Source organism: Heptranchias perlo, chromosome 27, assembly GCF_035084215.1.
Source record: "Heptranchias perlo isolate sHepPer1 chromosome 27, sHepPer1.hap1, whole genome shotgun sequence".
Lineage (NCBI taxonomy): Eukaryota > Metazoa > Chordata > Chondrichthyes > Hexanchiformes > Hexanchidae > Heptranchias > Heptranchias perlo.
Window position 1 is genome coordinate 16230544 of NC_090351.1, and position 22909 is coordinate 16253452.

Consider the following 22909-nt stretch of genomic DNA (forward strand, 5'->3'; position numbering starts at 1 on the left):
ATTGCTGCAGGAGTTCCTCAGGGCAGTGTCCTAGGCCCAATCATCTTCAGCTGCTTCATCAGTGATCTTCCCTTCATCATAAGGTCAGAGGTTGGGATGTTTGCACTGTGTTAAACTCCATTCGCAACCCCTCAGATAATGAAGTCCGTGCCAGCATGCAGTAAGACCTGGACAACATCCAGACTTGGGCTGATAAGTGGCAAGTTACATTCGCGCCACACAAGTGCCAGGCAATGACCATCTCCAACAAGAGAGAGTCTAACCACCTCCCCTTGACATTCAACGGCATTACCATCGCCAAATTCTCCACCATCAACATCCTGGGGGTCACCATTGACCAGAAACTTAACTGGACCAACCACATAAATATGTGGCTACAAGAGCAGGTCAGAGGCTGGGTATTCTGCAGTGAGTGACTCAACTCCTGACTCTCCAAAGCCTTTCCACCATCTACAAGGCACAAGTCAGGAGTGTGATGGAATACTCTCCACTTACCTGGATGAATGCAGCTCCAACAACACTCAAGAAGCTCGACACCATCCAGGACAAAGCAGCCCGCTTGATTGGCACCCCATCCACCACCCTAAACATTCACTCCTCCACCACCAGCGCACTATGGCTGCAGTGTGTACCATCCACAAGATGCACTGCAGCAACTTGCCAAGGTTTCTTTGACAGCACCTCCCAAACCTGCGACCTCTACCACCTAGAAGGACAAGGGCAGCAGGCATATGGGAACAACACCACTTGCACATTCCCCTCCAAGTCACACACCATCCTGACTTGGAAATATGTCGCCATTCCTTCATCGTCGCTGGGTCAAAATCCTGGAACTCCCTTTCTAACAGCACTGTGGGAGAACCTTCACCACACGGACTGCAGCGGTTCAAGAAGGCAGCTCACCACCACCTTTTCAAGGCTATTAGGAATGGGCAATAAATGCTGGCCTTGCCAGCGACACCCACATCCCATAAATAAATAAAAAAAACTTTCGATATGAACCAAAGTATGCCTTTACCTGCCCAGTATCTAGAAAAATGTAGCAAGACTCAGAGGTCAAACACAGAACCCTGTCACTGCAAACCAAATTAATGGAATATATTGTCATGCCTCATGATTTCTTCCACTTCAGAAAGGTAGTGGAATAAACATACATCATGGCTTAGACTATAAGTTTATATTTACTGAACACGGAACAGATAAGTGAACAGTACTCAGTACAATGTATTTACAGTAATTGGAAACTTTGCTGTTCACCTCAAAATGTCAAAAACAACAAGATGTTTCCCCTGCACTAACCCTCAACATAAAATTGATCCTTGAAACATGGTCGCTCATTTCTTATGTGGCAATGCACTACCACAGAGCACACTGATTGCCCCATCACTGCTGACAGGTGTGTTGAGTGTAGATGACGAAAGTCTACAATTGGGAACACCTGGATATCATTCAAACCTATTGCTTGAAAAAGATCATGGGAACATCAATCACATGGGATGTTTCCATTAAATGACTTGACTCCTTTCCAAGAAACCAAGTACTTCTCCTCCATTGTCCAGTTCAGTAGGACTGCCCTCACTTGGTTGATCTCTTACCTATCAATCATAGCCAGTAGATCTTTTCTCTCACATGCACTGTTACCTCCGGAGTGCACCAAGGATCCATTCTTGGTCCCCTCCTTATCCTCATCCACGCCCTGTCCTTGGCAATATCATCAATCAACATCAGCTCAGCTTCCACATTTACACTGATGACACGCAGCTCTACTAATCCTCCATCTCTCTTGACTCCTTCACTGCCTCTGCGCTGTCAAACTGCCTGCCTAATATCCAGTCATGAATGAGATGCAATTTCCTCCAGCTAAAGATTGAGAAGACCAAAGCCATTATCTTCAGCCCCTGCTATTAATTCTGTACCCTTGCCACCGACTCTATTCTCCTCCTTAGCCATTGACTCAGGCAGAACTGGATTGTTCACAAACTCAGCGTCCTATTCAATCCTGAGCTGAGCTTCTAACCCTATATCCACCCATCACAAAGATCTTCTATTTCCGCCCTCATAACATCACACCTCCATTTCTACCTTAGTCCCAGGCACCACTCTGGAATTTCATCCTTAAACCCCTCCTTCTTTAAGACCTTCCTTAAAACCCCCCTCTGACAAAGATTTTACCCTTACTATTATCTCCTTTTTTGGCTCGGCATCTATTTTTTCCCTTATGCATCTGTAAAGCACCCTTGATGTTTTTCCAACATTAAAGGCATTATATAACTGCAAGGTGTTGCTGTTCCAACCATTTTGATCAATCTGCAATATGAAATTAATACGTGTCCAGTCAGCACTCAATAATACTGCTTTGGACTGAATAGGGCTAATACATGAGCATATTTAACTACCGTTCATCCCACAGGATGAAGCTAGATGCATATTAATGTCTTCAACATACCAGATCATAGTGTATATTCTCTGCATCTTGAGGAGCAGGTAGCAGTATTTAATCTCAACCATGTGCATACTGTGACATGCAAGAAATAATCTAATGATTGATTACAGACAGAATTGCTACATCTTCGTCACACTAACCGTCACAAAAAAAATTCCCTCACACTCAACAGTTGTAGAGTCCCATTATCAAAGAGGCTTTCTTTTTTCAATGAAGAGATTTCTAAAACCTTATCAAATTTTGTCCATGAAATTTAAAAACTGCAAACTGACATCTGCAGGAATTTCAATTACTCGACATTCTAAATTGATTTGAACTTTCAAGAGAATCGTATGTACAAAAGATCTCAAGTTACTGTAAGGCTGATTCAGGTCTGTGCAAGGGCCTGGTGGAATGCAGAAACAATAGGATTTGTAGCTACCCGATTGGCTTCGGAACTCCACCATTGAACTTCTGAAGGTCAGCCTAATTTGAATAGGTTCAGGGAGCTCCTAGCTCATATTGGGCTTGACGCTGGGAGGTTATCAGACAGAGAGAGAGAGAGAGAGAGAGAGAACGGGAAATTGAGTGGTAGCACGCCCTTAAGTACTTGGAAAAGTTAACCGGATATGGCCACTTAAAGATACGTGACCAAATCAGGGGGCAGCAGTTGTGTTAACCTTTAAAAAGGCTACAAATGTTTCAAATGGTTACTTCAGCTTTCAAAAGACTATTTGGGGCAAAAGTGACTGACAAAACCCACTGATTGGCAGAATAAATGAGGTAGAAAACAGATTCTGTGAGCTACTGATGCAGCTGTGCAGTATTCAAAGCCCTGTATGATGACTGGCGAAGTGGAGCTCCTGCTGTTTGAGCAGGGTTAATCTGTTTGCCACTTTCCAGCGCAGCCTCTCCACAAGCTCAATGCTGCATGAACTACCTGCAATGGCCTACAAAAAAAGATGTCTGTACTGTCAATTTCTCTACGATATTTAGTTTCTGATTTCCAATTATGCAAATAGAATCATAGAATGATACAACACAGAAGGAGACCATTCGGCCCATCATGCCTGTGCCAGCTGTTTGAAAGAGCTATCCAATTAGTCCCATCCCCCTGCCCTTTCCCCATAGCCCTGCAAATGTTTCCCCTTCAAGTATTTATCCAATTCCATTTTGAAAGTTATTATTGAATCTGCTTCCACCGCCCTTTCTGGCAGTGCATTCCAGATCATAAAAAGACTTGCATTTATAGAGCACCTTTCAGGACCATGGGACATCCAAAGTGTTTTATAGCCAATTAAATACTTTTGAAGTGTAGTCACTGTTGCAATGTAGGAATCACAGCAGCCAATTTGTGCACAGTAAGCTCCCACTAACAGCAACGTGATAATGACCAGATTAATCTGTTCTTAGTGATGTTGGTTGAGGGATAAATATTGGCCAGGACACGAGGGAGAGCTCTTCTTCAAAATAGTGCCGGGGATCTATTACATCCACCTGAGAGGGTAGACGGGGCCTTGGTTTAACGTCTCATAACAAGACTTTGCATTAAAAAAAATGTCTCCTCTTTGCGCCTCTGGTTCTTTTGGCAATTACCTTAAATCTGTATCCTTTGGTTACTGACCTTTCTGCCAATGGAAACAGTTTCATCCCATTACCTTGGCTTTTTCTCCCTCTGTTAGTATCACTTTTGCCTCAGTCAGATATTTGTAGGTTCCATCCCCACCCCAGGACTTGAGCACAAACCTAGGTTGGCACTTTAGTGCAGTACTAACGGAGTGCTGCATTGTCAGATGAAGTGCTGAAATTCTGACTACTTGTTCCAGTGGCTCAGGTGCATGTCAACTTGGCTTGACTTCTCCTTGGTGTAATCTCCTCCTCCCTCATTTTGTCCAATCCCAGAAAGGGATGGAAGTTTTCGAATGGCAGTTGGATGTTTTCTATTGGCAGTTCGGATGAAGTATGTATACCTAAAATGTTAACCTGTCTTTTGCTTTTTGCAGATACTCTCAGAACTGCATTATATTTCCATCATTTTTGAATTTTATTTCAAATAACCCAATAGCGCAATGAGTAACTTCCTCAAAGCTTTTGTTGACATCAGGGAATGTAACATCCTCCATAAGAATAATAGATCACTGTACTATTTATGATTAGTAGACTGAGGACATACAGTGGAATTAGCCTCCATCAGAGAGCCCTTTGTTACTCTGCTGCAATCCCAAAACACTGCACAGTAATACATTTTTGACCCCCTCTTTAATAAAGTAAGGAGTCTTACAATATCAGGTTATAGTCCAACAGCTTTATTTGAAATCACAAGCTTTCGGAGCTTTCCTCCTTCGTCAGGTGAGTGTAGGATTCCATAAAGGTACAACATATATATTCAGAGAACAATGCCTGGTGATTACAGATAATCTTTCCAACTGCCCGTTATCACCCTCGGCAGAGATATAATCAAAGCAATCAAAGGAGTGGAATGGTGTTCAGACAGAGAAACATTACATACAAGACTACTGAATACACAACGGTCAGAACACAAAGACAGAGAGAGAGAGAGAGAGAGAGAGAGACACCCAAAAGGCAGAGAAAGAGAGAGAATGACCAGTTGTATTAAAAACAGATAACTTTTTCTCGCTGGTGGGGTTACATGTAGAGTGACATGAACCCAAGATCCCGGTTGAGGCCGTCCTCATGGGTGCGGAACTTGGCTATCAATTTCTGCTCGACGATTTTGCGTTGTCGTGTGTCTCGAAGGCCGCCTTGGAGAATGCTTACCCGAAGATCGGAGGCTGAATGTCCTTGACTGCTGAAGTGTTCCCCGACTGGGAGGGAGCTCTCCTGTCTGGCGATTGTTCAGCCGTTGTCGCAGTGTTTGCATGGTCTCGCCGATGTACCGTGCTCCGGGGCATCCTTTCTTGCAACGTATGAGGTAGACAACGTTGGCCGAGTCGCAGGAGTATGAACATGTAACTGGTGGGTGGTGTCCTCTCGTGTGATGGTGGTATCTGTGTCGATGATCTGGCATGTCTTGCAGAGGTTGCTGTGGCAGGGTTGTGTGGTGTTGTGGACGCTGTTCTCCTGAAAACTGGGTAATTTGCTGCGAACGATGGTCTGTTTGAGGTTAGGTGGCTGTTTGAAGGCGAGAAGTGGAGGCGTGGGGATGGCCTTGCGAGGTGTTTGTCGTCATCGATGACATGTTGAAGGCTGCGGAGAACATGGCGTAGTTTCTCCGCTCCGGGGAAGTACTGGACGACGAAGGGTACTCTGTTGGTTGTGTCCCGTGTTTGTCTTCTGAGGAGGTCTATGCGATTTTTCGCTGTGGCCCGTTGAAACTGTCGATCGACGAGTTGAGCGTCATATCCCGTTCTTACGAGGGCGTCTTTCAGCGTCTGTAGGTGTCCATCGCGTTCCTCCTCGTCTGAGCAGATCCTGTGTATTCACAGGGCCTGTCCATAGGGGATGGCCTCTTTGACGTGGTTAGGGTGGAAGCTGGAAAAGTGGAGCATCGTGAGGTTGTCCGTGGGCTTGCGGTAGAGAGAGGTGCTGAGGTGCCCGTCTTTGATGGAGATTTGTGTGTCGAAGAATGAAACCGATTCTGAGGAGTAGTCCATGGTGAGTTTGATGGTGGGATGGAACTTGTTGATGTTATCGTGTAGTCTCTTCAGTGATTCTTCGCCGTGGGTCCATAGGAAGAAAATGTCGTCAATGTATCTGGTGTATACCGTTGGTTGGAGGTCTTGTGCAGTGAAGAAGTCGTGCTCGAACTTGTGCATGAAAATGTTGGCATATTGGGGTGCGAAATTGGTCCCCATGGCTGTTCCGTGTGTTTGGGTAAAGAACTGGTTATCGAAGGTGAAGACATTGTGATCCAGGATGAAGCGGAGAAACTACGCCATGTTCTTCGCAGCCTTCAACATGTCATCGATAACGACGAACATCATCGTTCGCAGCAAATTACCCAGCTTTCACGAGAACAGCGTCCACGACACCACACAACCCTGCCACAGCAACCTCTGCAAGACATGCCAGATCATCGACACAGATACCACCATCACACGAGAGGATACCACCCACCAGGTGCATGGTTCATACTCCTGTGACTCGGCCAACGTTGTCTACCTCATACGTTGCAGGAAAGGATGCCCCGGAGCATGGTACATCGGCGAGACCATGCAGACACCGTGACAACGGATGAACGGACACCGCGCAACAATCGCCAGACAGGAGGGTTCCCTCCTAGTCAGGGAACACTTCAGCAGTCAAGGACATTCAGCCTCCGATCTTCGGGTAAGCGTTCTCCAAGGCGACCTTCGAGACACACGACAACGCAAAATCGTCGAGCAGAAATTGAAAGCCAAGTTCCGCACCCATGAGGACGGCCTCAACCGGGATCTTGGGTTCATGTCACGCTACATGTAACCCCACCAGCGAGAAAAAGTTATCTGTTTTTAATACAACTGGTCATCCTCTCTCTTTCTCTGCCTTTCGGGTCTCTCCCTCTCTCTCTCTGTCTTTGTGTTCTGCCCGTTGTGTATTCAGTAGTCTTGTATGTGATGTTTCTCTGTCTGAACACCATTCTACTCCTTTGATTGCTTTGATTATATCTCTGCCGAGGGTGATAACGGGCAGTTGGAAAGATTATCTGTAATCACCAGGCATTGTTCTCTGAATATATATGCTGTACCTTTATGGAATCCTACACTCACCTGACGAAGGAGGAAAGCTCCGAAAGCTTGTGATTTCAAATAAAGCTGTTGGACTATAACCTGGTGTTGTAAGACTCCTTACATTTGTCCACCCCAGTCCATCACCGGCATCTCCACATCATGTTTAATAAAGTAGGTTTTGAATATGAGAATAATGTACAGAACCAACAGTACAATTTTGTTCTGCACATGAATTGACAATGGAAGGGGCCCTATTGGCACAGTGTCCAGTCACAAAACATAGCCTGAGTATAATGCGTGTATGAAACGCAGTCTGGGTAATGTAAATTCCCTCCAATACCTGTTCTCTTCAATCAGAGTATTGCACAATTAGTGTATTGACAAGGATGAAATTGCATTGACTTTATAATAACAAATGGATATGTAACAGCTTTTATATGCCCATGATGCAATGCTCTAGCTCTTAAATCTGTTGTTAAATCACGATTGCAGGTCACTGCAGCAACTTATGCAAGCTCCATATATATTATTAAAGTTGAATGATTTTCCAGTTGTCACTACCAGATTCAAAGAAGCAGAAGTGTTTCATTATCCAGTGCTGTCAGTTCCTTTTCCGATTAAAGTTCCTTTGTGCACTGTAAACCTTAATTTTTCAAGAACAGAATTTTGACAGCACAATTACGGTTACAGAAGATCCAGACTACAAAACAGTAAAAAAGAGAAAATAAAATCCAGCACCACTTTAATGATTACATTTTTAATAGATTTAGGGGTTTTGATATTAAAACAATTTAGTACAGAACATCAATAAAAGATTAGCAGCTGGTTTGGGTTCCTCCACAAGTCTCTATTTCACTCTGCCTTTAGTTTCAATGCTTCTCATACTGCAAAGTATTTTCTCTACCATAGATCATCACTCGATTTAAACAGGAGCTCATTTCCCCTCACAGTGTTCCATCCCTAGAGCATCGTTTTTTCGTAAAACAAGTAATGTGCAAATCAGAGAAACTGCATCGGGTCAAGAAAGCTGAGGACTGAAAGGTCTATGGCAATCCATCAACAAGTTCAAAGGGAACATATAACTATATGAAATATAACCAAGTAACTACTCTGGTAAATTCAAAATTGTAATGAATATAGAAATGAGAAGGGCCATTCAACGCATCCAGCTCACCACATCTTTCAGGCCTTTATCAAGACCCATAGTGATGTCTTTCCTAACCATACTTTCTGCTTTTTGTAAACAATTTTACAACACCAAGTTATAGTCCAACGATTTTATAACTTGGTGTTGTAAAATTGTTTACAATTGTCAACCCCAGTCCATCACCGGCATCTCCACATCATGACTTTTTGCTGAATTAGGAATCTGTCTAATTCTCTTCAACTGCTCTAGCATTTACTATGCCAGTTGGCAGCCTAATCCATAAATTAGCTACACTAATCTCAAAAAGCTGTTCGTAATATTATGTATTTTTCAAAACGTTCAGCATATGAATGAATCATCCCAGGAGTTATTACCTGGCTAATCACATCAATATTAATGTAAAAAGGTTTTTTTCTCAAAAATATATTTTGAAAGTTCAACATTGCAAACTTTCACCGAATTTCTTTGTTCATTTTAATAATGGCAACAGACAGAAGGCCATTTTGAGATTATTCACTGCCTCTCCAATCAAATGTGGCTGGAGTTGCAGCTTCATTGGGACAGATTCGGACCATAGGCTCAATTTTCAAAGTGAAAAACGGGTGGGTTGGGGACGGGGGGGCATTGAAAATTGTCACCATTTCAGTCCTGCCCCCAACCCACCTCCAACCCGCCGATTTCCGGTTTTCACCGGGGAAGAGGGGCGAGTGACCAACCAGCTACAAGGAGGTGGGTCGGGCCTTAAAACCTTTCAAGGAGGCTTCAGGCCTCCATTTTTCTGGACTTCCCAATTTCAACCCCGGGGGGCAAGGATTCCCGGGCCTTCTGTTTTACGCCTTGTGAAAGGAGGCGAGAAGGCCCGAGACTAACAGGTAGGTGCCTAGAAAGGCACAGCTTGTGTGCCCAGAGGAGCAGGAGTGCTTCCCCCAGGCCCAAACAAGCCTACCTGCACCGATCCCCCAACGATCGCGGACACCCAACCCCCGATCGCAGACCACCCCCTCCCCGATCGCAGAACCCCGACCCCTGATTGCGGACCCCAGACCCCCCAACCTCCTGACCCCGATCCTTCCCCCGACCCCGATCCTCTCCCCACTCCGATCTTCCGACCCCCGATCTGCCTCCTCCACGATCGCCCGCGATGATCCCCGATCCCAACACCCCCCCATGACTGACGCCCAATTCCATCCTCCAAGACTCACAACCCCTGTGCCAATCTATGCCCACCCATGCCAATCTATGCCCACCCATGCCCCTCCCCCATCTATACAAAGACTTAACTGACGACTTACCTGAACACATCCTCTCCCTGGCTGGTCTCCCATCCGACTGAGGCCAGCCTGTCAATCAGCCGGTCAGCCAGACAGCAAACAGACAAAAAAATATAAAAGGCTTCCTTTTGTCAAAATCGTAAGGACTAACGGGTTTCCCGACCTCAATTTGATCCCCCTGCCCCCTTCCTGGCTCAGTTTTAAAATTGAGCTCCATATTTATGACTGAAACCAGAGTCAATAACATTATTTTTAAATATGCCCCATCTGATTGCTGAATATTCATTTTTAGGTTTGTAGAAAGAATACATCCATAAATTTTCATCTCTGATTTTAATTAGAGGCTTGTTTGTTTTATTCTTCTTACAAATCACTTCAAGGTGATTGAGTGATTTCAGGAGTAATCTGTAAAATTATATTGAAAACAATGTCATTTTTGAACTATTATACAGAAACTTTTCAAGTGGAGCCAATAGATTGCTTATGGATCTGGAGTTAAATTAAGATAAACCTTAGGATACTTGTAAAAATCTCCATAAATTTAGTTCTTTAAATCTTTGCAAGTTTTAACAGTACCATTTATAAATATAAATATATATATTTTTAAATAATCAAATCATATCTAGAATCCAATTCAGGGGGAAGCCAAGTCAAAGTCTTAAATATTTTATCACACATCAAGTCTTAATTCCTAGCAACATATGGTGACAACCAACAGTAAATGAGCTACAAGTGAATAGGGACACACTATGTGCTGTTTCAAATTACTTTAAGAATCATGGACCATAACATTCTATTCAATGCCGGAAAAGCCAACTAGTAAATTGAAAGTTAAGATAACCCAAATCCTCATTAAATCTTGTTTAACTGCAGCGATTTGTATCAAATGTGAAGTCTTTTCCCCCATGCCACATAAATTTTGACCTGCTGCAGTTTACAATCACATTATATGGTGCCCAAATGCATGATCTCTGTTAAATATAGCATGGGCGGGGTAAAAACGTCATCCTAACTGCATTGATTTAAACACAGCAATGAAATAAGGAGACATGCCTGTTTTATAAGATTGTCCACTAGGTTCTTCAACAATTTTTGGGTTGCCAGGTCAGCCTGGATAGACTGAAATTAATTAGAATATTTAGTGCACATAGATGTGAAAGTTGAGGTCCAATAATACATGTGTATGGACCCCACTTGATACATGAAAGTGTGTAGATTTCCAATTCTGCACTTGTCTTCAGTGTAGTATGCTCCTATTAGAACAATTATTTTTGTGCTTAATTCAACTGTGGTTGCAAATACACTCCAGTTATGTGCTCAATCTGGAATACATCTTATCAAGACAGAATCTGTCCTGCACTTGCTTGGATTGAACATCTATTAAAATTGTTAAGGTGTTATGGGGAATCAGTAATAGCTCAGAAAAAAAATGCTTCCTTTCCAGTTTATACATGTTAGATTTGGGTTCTGTTAGGTTGAAAATATGCACTCTTAACAAGGGTTAGAATTACTGCTCATTCATAGTTAATAGATGGAAATTCTAGCCTGTTACATATCCATGTTTACTGGTGGGAACTGCAGACAGGAGCAATAGCAACTCTGCACATTTTGGGGCTAATTTGGAGCTAGCTAACACACTAATTGTCCATTATGCAGTATTCATTTTGTGATTTGGCATTAATTTTTTTCCACCTTCCTAAACTTGTTCCTGACAGAAAATTCTTCTAAATACACATCAGCGCACAGGTTTAGCTCAAGGTTTTTTTACGTGTTAGGCAGCAATCAATGTTGAATATGCCGATACAGCGGAGGTTTACTTCATTCACACATTGCATTATTTTTTCCCTTTTAAAGCTGGTTTGAAACCACTGAAGGCAGTATAGCAAGAGCTATTAAATTGCCTAGCAGTTGGATCATTCAGTGCCCATTTTGCAGGCTGGAAATTGGCACTGAAGGGTCCAATATGGCATGTGGCATGGCATACACATTCTGCACCAGATATGCGCCACTCACCATATCGGTTAGGGCTCCCCATAGTTATCCAGAGTTAGAAACAGAGTTAGGCCCATTGCCTATGCAAATCAGGGGCCTAACTCCCAATTCATGTGCCATTCATGCTACGGCCAAACCAGCAGTCTTCAAGGGGAGGCTTGCTTTTATTTTTTTTAGAAGTTTGGAAATATCAGTACCTCTCTTCTGTGCTTCATTTTCAGCAAGCTTTGGTCAAAGTTCAGGTCAACAATAATCTTGTGAAACTATTCAGACAAACATGGCCTATATAACAATATATAATAATTGGCAGTCATATCCATGTATAGCAGATAACATAGTTGAGAGTAACCCCTCATTGCTTCTGTTGCCACTTTTCTTTAAAGTGGCTACCTTCTTCCACATCCATGGAACTTTGGCAGGTTGAGAAGGCTACATAAACAACTCAAGTGGTTGCTTATCACATTTCTTGTCCCTTTGATTACTGGTGGGTTAGTATTCTGATCTGTAAAAGACATTTTTCTGTTTCCTCACACCATTCACAATAACCTGAAGGCTCTCATCAATAAAATGGACTTTAAATTATTCCCTCCATCAACACTTAAGTTTGCAAACTAAACAATCAGATTGGGTGTCTAAGTATCATTTTAGCATGTTTTCATGAGAATGGCCCACAAGCAAAAGTTTGTTTTCCTTGAGTCTGCTAACAACTTTTTTAAAATCAGCTTCTATTTAATGCAAAGTGTGCTAAGATCAAATTTAAATGCACAAGATTGACATCCAAATGAATTTGCAAGCCTCGAGCATATCCTGGTCAAAATGTTCACATGCATGGACAAATTGCCGCTACACAGTCATAAATGTTATCTTTAAATATTTAAAAGCCTCTTGCTCACCCAAATAAAAGGTGAAATGGGCTTAAAATTCTTGTTATTTGCTCAGCCAAGTGTTAGTGCTTTGGTTTTATCTATTGATTTTGAACCCTGAATAGATGAAAACATTTCTGCATGTCATTCACAATATAAGAGGATTAGGCATGTAGAGCAAAGCAATCTCTTCTTATGAAATGTATCGTGCTGTTTTTCAATTTGAATTCCCTCAACACCGGGGCCTGTTCAAATAATCTCCAAAGGAAAAAAAAAGAACAGGATTGATGGGCATCTATGACCAGTGCCTGTCTAGAAATCCAATTCAGCTAAAATAAAACAACAATTTGTACAAGTGATAGCTATTGACGAGCACAATGTCTTCATCTACTTTAATAATAGATATATTGCCTGGTTCAAATCTGTAAAAAGGTGGTAGACAAGATAAGGATCCCCCTTCCCTTTCTAAATGATTCAGTATTTTTTAAGTAGTTGAAGAATAACCAAGCACTGGCAGACTGCACATTAAGGACAGCTAAAGTATGATGGCAATCTTTAACAATTATCTAATCCTGTTGTCTAATTTTGATAGAACTAGCTTACTGAGTTAGTTTAGGAGAAAAAATAAACTTTCAAGAATTCTTATTAACATTAGTGCAGTGAAGTTGATGTATCAACTTATTATTATTGGAACTTATTATTATCGATAATGGAACTCACTTACTAGCATAGAGTTTAAAAATCACAAACTACTTTTTTTGTTATTTCTATCATATAGACAACTGATTTATTGCAGCATCTCACTCCCCATTAAATCCCACAAATTTCTAAACTTACTGTATGTAGCACAATTTGCTGCTGTAGTACCATAATTTTGCTTAAAAAGTCCTGAAGGCAGTAAAAATTTGAGCAGATCGAAACAGTAGTAAGTCATTTGCCATGGTTGTAAGAACACAGGGGTCGATTTTGCAATGGTGGCGGGTTGGCAGCGGTGGGGGGAGGGGGGTGAAGGTGCGCGTGGCAAACCCGCATGAACAAAACTGATCGTTTCTGACGCGATCGCATGTTGATTGCTGATGATTAACGTCCTCTCCAGGTTTCGCGCCCGGCAACCAGCCTGATTGACAGGCTGGCTGCCGTCAGGAGCTGCAACGCGGGGTGGGGGGGGTGGGGGAGAGAAAGAGAGAGAGCGAGACGTCATCTGGCGCTGGAATGGAAGACGGTGGGGGAGGTGGAAGATCGGGGGGGGAGGGGGAAGATCGGGGGGTGAAGAGGGGGAGATCGGGAGAACATCGGGGGGGGGGTGAAGAGGGGGAGATCGGAGAGGGAGACATCAGAGCAGGGTGGAAAGGTGGGTTCATTTTGAGTTTTAACTTCCTTCTATGGTATTTTATTTAATTTATTTGGTTTCTTTTTCCCTTATCCGGCCCTTCATGCCTGGTTTCACCAGGCGTGAATCAGAAGCGGTGGGCAAGCCGTCCAGTTAAGTTAAAAATCATTACAAGCACCTAATCTGTCACAGGTAAAGTGCCTTTAGTACCTTAATGAGGTACATTTGGCTCTTTAACTCTCATCCCGCCGGCAATTAAAGCCGGCGGGACTTCTTGTTTCGGGTCAACCGCGCGCACACAGATGGGTCCCTGGGAAACTCGGAAGTCGGCAGGTTAGAGCCGGCTTCCCAATCCGAACAGGATTTCTGCGAATTTCAGAGCGCCCCCACCCCCAACGCACTCACAATTTCCCCCTAAAATTGAGTCCATAATGTAGGTTCAGTTCAGTGGATCCCCAAAGGAAGAGCCTGTTGTGTACTTCAGGGTCTTAATATTGTCACAAGCTGAGCAACAATGGACTTTCAAATGAATTTTGCTGCAAATAAACCTTTTCAAAATTGCAATTTTTCTCCCCAGTGGCAGAGCTGAGTGAGTAAATAGACTGTGGTGGTGTGGTACTGAGTCAGATAGACCAGGAAGATCTCAGGTTTGATCCCAGTCTGTGCTAAGTCAGCTGATCTCATTTGGGGTGGCAGTAGAGACACTAAATTGGCCTTCGCATCCCTGGGTAAGGACAGAGGGAGAAAAAAATTATCCAGGTTTCCCACTCCTGTTGCCTGTTGGGAACTGAATGAGTGTTAACATCTTTTGAGGGCAGGATGTGGATCTATGATGAAGTTCCCCACTATCTAATGATCTGATTCCAACTCTCAATATCTAGGCTCATACATGAAGAACAATTGCTTAGTCAAGGTACTTACTGTAGGACATCTCATCGAAACATATAAAATTCTAACAAGACTAGATGCAGGGAGAATGTTCCCGATGGCTGGAGAGTCCAGAACCAGGGGTCACAGTCTCAGGATACGGGGTGTGCCATTTAGAACCAAGATGAGGAGAAATTTCTTCACTCAGAGGGTGGTGAACCTGTGGAATTCTCTACCACAGAAGGCAGTGGAGGCCAAGTCATTAGATATATGCAAAAAGGGGATAGATATATTTCTTAATGCTAAAGGGATCAAGGGATATGGGGAAAAAGCGGGAACAGGGTACTGAGTTAGATGATCAGCCATGATCATTTTGAATGGTGGAGCAGGCCCGAAGGGCCGAATGGCCTACTCTTGCTCCTATTTTCAATGTTTCTATGTTTCTATGTAGTGCTGTGAAACTGTATCCCAACAGATGTCATTGGGCCGGAATTTGCTGAAAAAATAATGGAGTGCGAACGACGTACGCCGTTATTAATGTGCAAATTGGCCAGCAACTTGTGGTGAGGAAGAGATATCCCGTGAAATGCGAATTGCCACAAGTTGCTGGACAATTTGCGCTGCTCTGCCATTAGCTTTGCGAAAACGGCATCTCGCCCTTAACCTCTCCATGAGTTTCATGAAGATGCTGCATTTGCACATTAATTGCCCGTTAAACTCACCAGAGAAAGTGGAGTCTAGTAATTAATAGTGTAAGTACCCTTTTAACAATTTGATAATTGTTAATGACTGCAAATCAACCTGTCTAGCCCAGAAAGTGAACAATTAAAAGTGTGGTATCTCATTCCTTCAGTTAGTGAATTGTTGTTGGAGATATTAAAAGTGTCAAATTAATTTTAATTTTTTTTCTTACTTTTCCTTTCTGTCTCTTTTTTTCTCTCTCCCTTAACCCAATCTTTCTTTTCCTCTTTTTATTTCTCTTTCTATACCTGATTTGACATTGAATTCATCCACTCAAATTCACCCTCCTTCTCAGTCCTTCCTCTGTTTATTTCTCAATCCTTATATCTCATTGATTAAGGAGATACACTGTTAGTCCTGTCGTTTACCAAGGGTCCAGATGCCCCCTTGCCCTGTTATCAGCTCGCACTTCCAGCAACCTAAACAGCAAAAAATATTTGAGCTGAAGGGTACAGGCAAAAGTATAACTGAGCAGGCATGCCACACGATGCCCCGCTCCAGCAAATTTTGACCCATCTTCAGGAGTGGTGAGAAAAATTAACAAAAAATATCAAGCAGATTTTCCATATTCTAGTGACCATCTAAAAGAAAATATCATATAGGAAGTCATATACTCTTCCCTAAGCCTCAGCAGTATTATGGCCACTCAGACAGGAGAAAAAGCACAAGTAAGTATTGAAACTTGGTGACAACCTATTCGTCTGACAACACCAGATGAAAAACTAAAACAAATTACTCTTCACTGTCGACCATGGGAAAATTGCATCCAGAATAACTGTTATAAAATATACAGGCTCAACATTTCCAGTCGCTCTGTTAACTTGCTAGGCACAATGCTCTATACTTTCAAAATCAGGGTGACTGACTTCCTTGTATTATTTAATCTCATGGAAATTTAGTCTATTACTTGTGAAGAGAAGAATTTGTATTTATATGACTCCTTATCATGTCCCTCAAAAATGTCTGAAAGCAGTTCACACAAAATGAATAACTTTGAAGTGCAGAGACTGTTCTGTAAGCTAATGCAGCAGCCATGTGCACATAGCAAGATGACAATGAGATGAATAACCAGTTTATTTGTTATTGGTAGGGTTAGTTAAGGGAGGAATTTTGGACACCAGAAGAATTCCTCTTCAAATAGTGCCATTGTGTCATTTTTTCCCCTTCTTCCCTTACACCAGATATATTTAACATCTCCTCTGAAGAATGGCACTTCCAGCAATGCAGGACTTCCTCAGCATTGCACTGGAGTGTCATCTTAATTTGCATGATCAAGTGCTGGATTGAGGCTTGACCCCATCTGACTCAGGAAAGAGTGCTTCAAACTGAACCACTATAGTCTGGATCTTCCAATCAGCTGTGTGCTTGGCTGGTAGTCTACAGTGTGGAAAGAACACACCCACTGGTAGTAATTGAAAATGATAGTGCCTAAACAGTTGCTCCAACCTAAATGCCAACAGTGAAAAAGAAACACTGTTCATAAATAGCCTCCAAAAGCTGCTCCAACCCTTCTTACAGGGCTCTTTAAAGCTCCTCTGTAAACAGCACAGTCCCTAACAATCCTGGATGCTCATTTTATATGAATGGGTACATGAAACATCACTATGCCAGCATGAAAGTCAAGAAACTGCTGCAAACTGGTGGGCAATTCAGACACTTTACAAACTTAGTATGGAGAAATTGGTCAGTTTTGCCCTATTTACTGCTACTTATTGGGCAAAGATGAATGAGACATTTAGGCTACAGAATTTCTCCCCCTGTATCTCTCTCAGGCTGTCTGTCTGATCCTCTCAGCTAGTTTCGGTCCTTGTCTCAGCCAGCCTACTTCAGGTTCTCAAGTAAAAATAAGCACTTGAAATAGACTTTCTGTCAACCTATACCCCAAAACAGTTGCAAAAGATCATGCTTGAGCTTACTTTTATGTCATGTGGAAAAAAATAAACTTAGATTTACTGCTACGGCCTGAAGAAAACATGCTTCAAGTTATTGCTTAGATTACGTGATAGGATCAACTGATGCATGTAGGGAATTCTGTCCAGTGACTGCACACTGACTGCAACATGCTGGGTGCTCACTCGAAGTCTAAATGTTCATGACGTACACTTTTTTGGGTTTTTATACTAAAGAAAATTCAGTTACCTGGAAGGGTCCCATCAGATTGGAAAAAAAGCAAATGTAACTCCTCTATTCAAGAAAGGAGGGAGACAGAATGTAGGAAACTACAGGCCAGTTAGCTTAACATCTGTCATAGGGAAAATGCTAGAATCTGTTATTAAGGAGGTTATAGCAGGCTACTTAGAAAATCTGAATGCAATCACGAAGAGTCAACGCGGCTTTGTGAAAGGGAAATCGTGTTTGACTCATTTATTACAGTTCTTTGAGGAAGTAACAAGCAGCGTGGATAAAGGGGATCCTGTGAAAAGCAGTATATTATTTAAATGGAGAGAGATTGCAGAACTCTGAGGTACAGAGAGGGATGTGGGTGTCCTAGTACATGAATCACAAAAAGTTATTATGCTGGTACAGCAAGTGATTAGGAAGGCAAATGGAATGTTGTCATTTATTGCAAGGGGAATGGAGTATAAAAGTACTTTTTTTAAGAATTTTTTTTAAGAAAGGACATAATTGCTTTGGAGGCGGTTCAGAGAAAGTTTACTTAACTGATTCCTGGAATGAGGGGCTTATCTTATGAGGAAAGGTTGGATAAGTTGGGCCTGAATGCATTGGAGTTTAGAAGAATGAGAGGTGATCTTATTGAAACATATAAGATCCTGAGGGGACTAGAAGGGGTAGATGCTGAGAGGATGTTTCCCCTTGTGAGAAAGACATGAACTAGGGGCCACAGTTTAAAAATAAGGGGTCTCCCATTTAAGATGGAGGTGAGGAGAAATTTTTACTCTCAGAGGGTTGTGAGTCTGTGGAACTCCCTTCCCCAGAGAGCGGTGGAGGCAGGGTCATTGAATAATTTTAAAGCTGAGTTAGATAGATTCCTGATTAACAAGGGAATCAAAGGTTATAGTAGGTAGATGGGAAAGTAGGGTTGAGGTCACAATCAGATCAGCCATGATCTTATCAAATGGCAGAGCAGGCTCGAGGGGCTGGATGGCCAACTCCTGCTCTTAATTTGTATGTTCGTATGTTCGTATGTACCTCAGAAGCCTTGAGGAGTTGTCAGTACGGCACTGTTGAGGGGTGGAGTTTACAAATAGCAAGCATTCTGAATGCTGGTGGGGGAGAGGATTCCCTTGGGGAGTGCAGCCAGAGCCAAGGCCAGAGCACCATGGGTGGCTCTGCTGTACAGGGGGGAGGAGAAAGATCAGAAGAACAATAGTGATAGGGGATTCTATAGTTAGGGGAGCAGACAGGCGTTTCTGCAGCAGCAGATGTGATTCCAGGATGGTATGTTGCCTCCCTGGTGCCAGGATCAAGGACGTCACTGAGCAGCTGCAGAATATTCTGGAGGGAGAGGGTGAGCAGCCAGAGGTCATGGTCCATAGCGGTACCAACGACATAGGTAGAAAGAGGGATAAGGTCCTGCAGGCAGATTTTAAGGAGTTAGGAAAGAGATTAAGAAACCGGACCTCAAAGGTAGTAATCTCCGGGTTACTCCCAGTGCCACGCGCTAGCGAGTATAGAAATAGAAGGATAGAGCAGATGAATGTGTGGCTGGAGAGATGGTGCAGGAGGGAGGGCTTTAGATTCCTGGGGCATTGGGACCGGTTCAGGGGGAGGTGGGACCTGTACAAGCCGGACGGGTTGCACCTCAACAGGGCCGGGACTAATATACTCACGGGGAGGTTCGCGAGTGCTGTTGGGAAGGGTTTAAACCAGTTTGGCAGGGGGATGGGAACCTGAGCATAGATTCAGAAGGGAGAGAATCAGAGCTGGAAATGGAAGGCAGAAAATTAGTAAGTGAGTTTGGAAGGCAGAGGAAATAAAGGTTAGAAACTAGACGACAAAGGAATTTGGCAGTGCTTAATGGTATATACTTCAATGCAAGAAGTATAGGGAATAAAGCAGGTGAGCTGAGGGCACAGATAGACACGTGGAAGTACGATATCTTAGCTATTACTGAAACATGGCTTAAACAGGGGCAGGAGCAGCAGCTCAACATTACTGGTTACAGGGTTTTCAGACGAACCAGAGAGGGGGATAAAAAAGGAGGGCGGGGTGGCAATATTGGTTAAAGAAACAATTACGGCTGTGACGAGGGATGATATGTTAGAAGGATGTCAAATTAGGCCATATGGGTTCAGCTAAAGAACAAAAAAGGGGCAGTCACACTTCTGGGCTATAGACCCCCAAACAGTTAGAGGGAGATAGAAGAGCAAATATGTCGGCAAATTTCTGGGAAGTGCAAAAACAATAGGGCAATAATAGTCGGGGATTTCAACTACCCGAATATTAATTGGGATACAATCAGTGCGAAAAGTATAGATGGCGCAGAATTCTTAAATTGCATTCAGGAGAACTTTTTTTAGCCAGTACATAGCAAGCCCAACAAGGAGTGGGGGGGGGGGTAGTTCTGGATTTGATTTTAGGGAATGAAGCTGGGCAGGTGGATGGAGTATCAGTGTATGGCCTTTTGGTGGTAATGATCATAATCCAGTTAGATTTAGCATAGTTAAGGAAAAAGACAAAGATAGAACAGCAATAAAAGTTCTAAATTGGGGAAAGGTCAATTTTACTAAGCTGAGAAGTGCTTTAGCAAAGCGGACTGGAAACAGGTACTGAAGGTAAATCAGTGTCAGAGCAGTGGGAGGCATTCAAGGGGGAGGTTCAAGGGGTTCACAGTAAAGATGTTCCCACAAAGAAAAAGGGGGGGACTGCCAAATCTAGAGCCCCCTGGATATCAAGGAGCATACAGGAGCAAGATAAGGCAAAAAAAGGAAGCTTATGTCAGACACCGAGAGCTCAATACTGTGGAAAGTCTAGAGGAGTATAGAAAGTACATTGATGAAATTAAAAAGGAAATTAGGAAAGCAAAGAGAGGGCATGAAAAAATACTGACAAGTAAAATTATGGAAAACCCTAAAATGTTTTATAAATACATAAAGAGCAAGAGGATAACTAAGGAAAGAGTAGGGCCTATTAGAAACCAAAAAAGTTAACCTATGCGTGGAGGCGGAAGATGTGGGTATGGTTCTTCGTGAATACTTTGCGTCTGTCTTCAGAAAAGAGGGGAACGACGCAGAGATAGTAGTTAAAGAGGAGGAGTGTGAAATATTGAATGGGATAAACATAGTGAGAAAGGAAGTATTAAGGGGTTTAGCATCTTTGAAAGTAGATAAATCGCCAGGCTGTTAAGAGTAGCAAGGGAGGAAATAGCCAAGGCTCTGACCATCATTTTCCGATCCTCCCTGGCTACAGGCATGATGCCACAAGATTGAAGGACTGTTAGCATTTATAGAATTGTTGTTTAAAAAGGGAGAAAAGGATAGACCTAGTAATTACGGGCCAGTCAGCCTAACCTCGGTGGTGGGCAAATTATTGGAATCAATTCTGACAGTCATTTAGAAAGGCATGGGTTAATCAAGGACAGTCAACAGTGGATTTGTTAAGGGAAGGTCATGTCTGACTAACTTGATTGAATTTTTTGAGGAGGTAACAAGGAGGGTCAATGAGGGTACTGCGTTTGATGTAGTGTACATGGATTTTAGCAAGGCTTTTGACAAGGTCCCACGTGGCACAGTGGTCAAAGAAGTAAAAACCCATGGGATCCTAGGTAAAGTGGCTAGTTTGATCCAAAATTGGCTCAGTGGCAGGAAGCAAAGGGTAATGGTTTATGAGTGTTTTTGCGACTGGAAGGCTGTTTCCAGTGGGGTTCCGCAAGGCTCAGTATTCGGTCCCTTGCTTTTTGTGGTATGTATTAATGATTTGGACTTGAATGTGGTGGGCTTGATCAAGAAGTTTGCAGATGACACAAAAATTGGCCGTGTCGTTGATAATGAGGAGGAAAGCTATAGACTGCAGGAAGATATTAATGGACTGGTCAGGTGGGCAGAAAACTGTCAAATGGAATTCAATCCAGAGAAGTGTGAGGTAATGCATTTGGGGAGGGCAAACAAGGCAAGGGTGTACACAATAAATGGGAGGGTAGTGAGAGGTGTAGAGAAACAAAGCGACCTTGGAGTGCATGTCCATAGGTCCCTGAAGGTAGCAGGACAGGTAGATAAGGTGGTTAAAAGGGCATATGGGATACTTTCCTTTATTAGCCGAGGCATAGAATATAAGAGCAGGGAGGTTTTGCTAGAACTGTATAAAACATAGGTTAGGCCACACCTTGAGTACTACGTACAGTTCTGGGCACCACATTACAGGAAAGATGTGATTGCACTAGAGAGGGTACAGAGGAGATTGATGAGGATGTTGCCAGGGCTGGAGAATTGTAGTTATGAGAAAAGATTGGATCGGCTGGGGTTGTTTTCTTTCGAACAAAAGAGGCTGAGGGGAGATTTAATTGAGGTATATAAAATTATGATGGGACTAGATAGAGTGGATAGGGAGGACTTATTTCCCTTAGCAAAGGGGTCAGTGACCAGGGAGCATAGATTCACAGTATTTGGTGGAGGGATTAGCGGGGAGCTGAGGAGAAATTTTTTCACCCAGAGAGTGGTGGTGGTCTGCAACTCACTGCCTGCAAGGGTGATAGAGGCAGAGATCCTCAACTCATTTAAAAAATACTTGGATGTGCACTTGAAGTGCTGTAACCTACGGATAAGTGCTGGAAAGCGGGATTAAATTGGATAGCTCTTTGTCGGCCGGCATAGACACAATGGGCTGAATGGCCTCCTTCGGTGCCGTAACTATCTATGATTCTATGATTCACTAATTCGGTGAATGTCCAATTGACTCAGAAGGGAAGAATTCTTAAACCTATCTACATCTACATCTCCAATACAGTCAGCAAAGCCAAAATCAATAATTTAAGTTCCAGGCAAGTATTCCAGATTAAGCTCGCAACACAAGAGTAGGCATCTTTAAGACTTTTCTCCTCCAGGGATTTATAGCAATGCGCAGGCAATTCTATGATGAAAAGCACTTTAAAAAAATCATTAAAAGTAATTCTGCATAATGTGATATAAATATTACTTTTACCTGCAAATTTTCTGGAGGAAAATTCAACTTCATAACATTTTGGGAGTTGTTTGTTTGGTTTAGTTTTTCTTTCTTTTACTGGCAGTTGTTGCTGACTGCTGCTTTTTGGTCTTTAGCTTTTTGAACTTCATGACTGGCAATTTTTGTTCTTGCTGGTACTTGCCGATTGCTGTGGTGCTTTCCTGATTTATGAAAAGTTGAGTCAATTATGGCACAGAAATTTCTAGAAGTATGACGGACAATAGGAAACACAGTCATAGTTTTTATGTTATTGGCAGACCTCTTGTGGCATTGCTTATGGTGAGTCAAAGATTATGATGTTTCCTGAGAGGGTGTTGTGGTGTGGAAATGGGGGGAATATGAAAGAAGTCTATAACAGTTCTGCCAAGAAAGAGTGAACAAGTATTTTTTGATTATTCTGGAAAATAAATATTGTCTCCTTATCTACTGCAGCTACATAATTAAATAGTACATAGCTACATAAATGAACATTCTGTATGAATAATAG

General features: G+C 42.6%; 1 protein-coding gene across 1 annotated transcript in view; it reads right to left on the reverse strand.

Annotated features, from left to right (window-relative positions):
* Positions 1-22569, reverse strand: part of LOC137344429 (synaptotagmin-B) — a 536286-nt gene extending 513717 nt beyond the window's left edge. The window contains exon 1 of the mRNA XM_068007395.1: positions 22402-22569. The gene's annotated coding sequence lies outside the window, so the exon portion shown is untranslated. The remainder of the gene's footprint in view (positions 1-22401) is intronic.
* Positions 22570-22909: the final 340 nt, after the last annotated feature.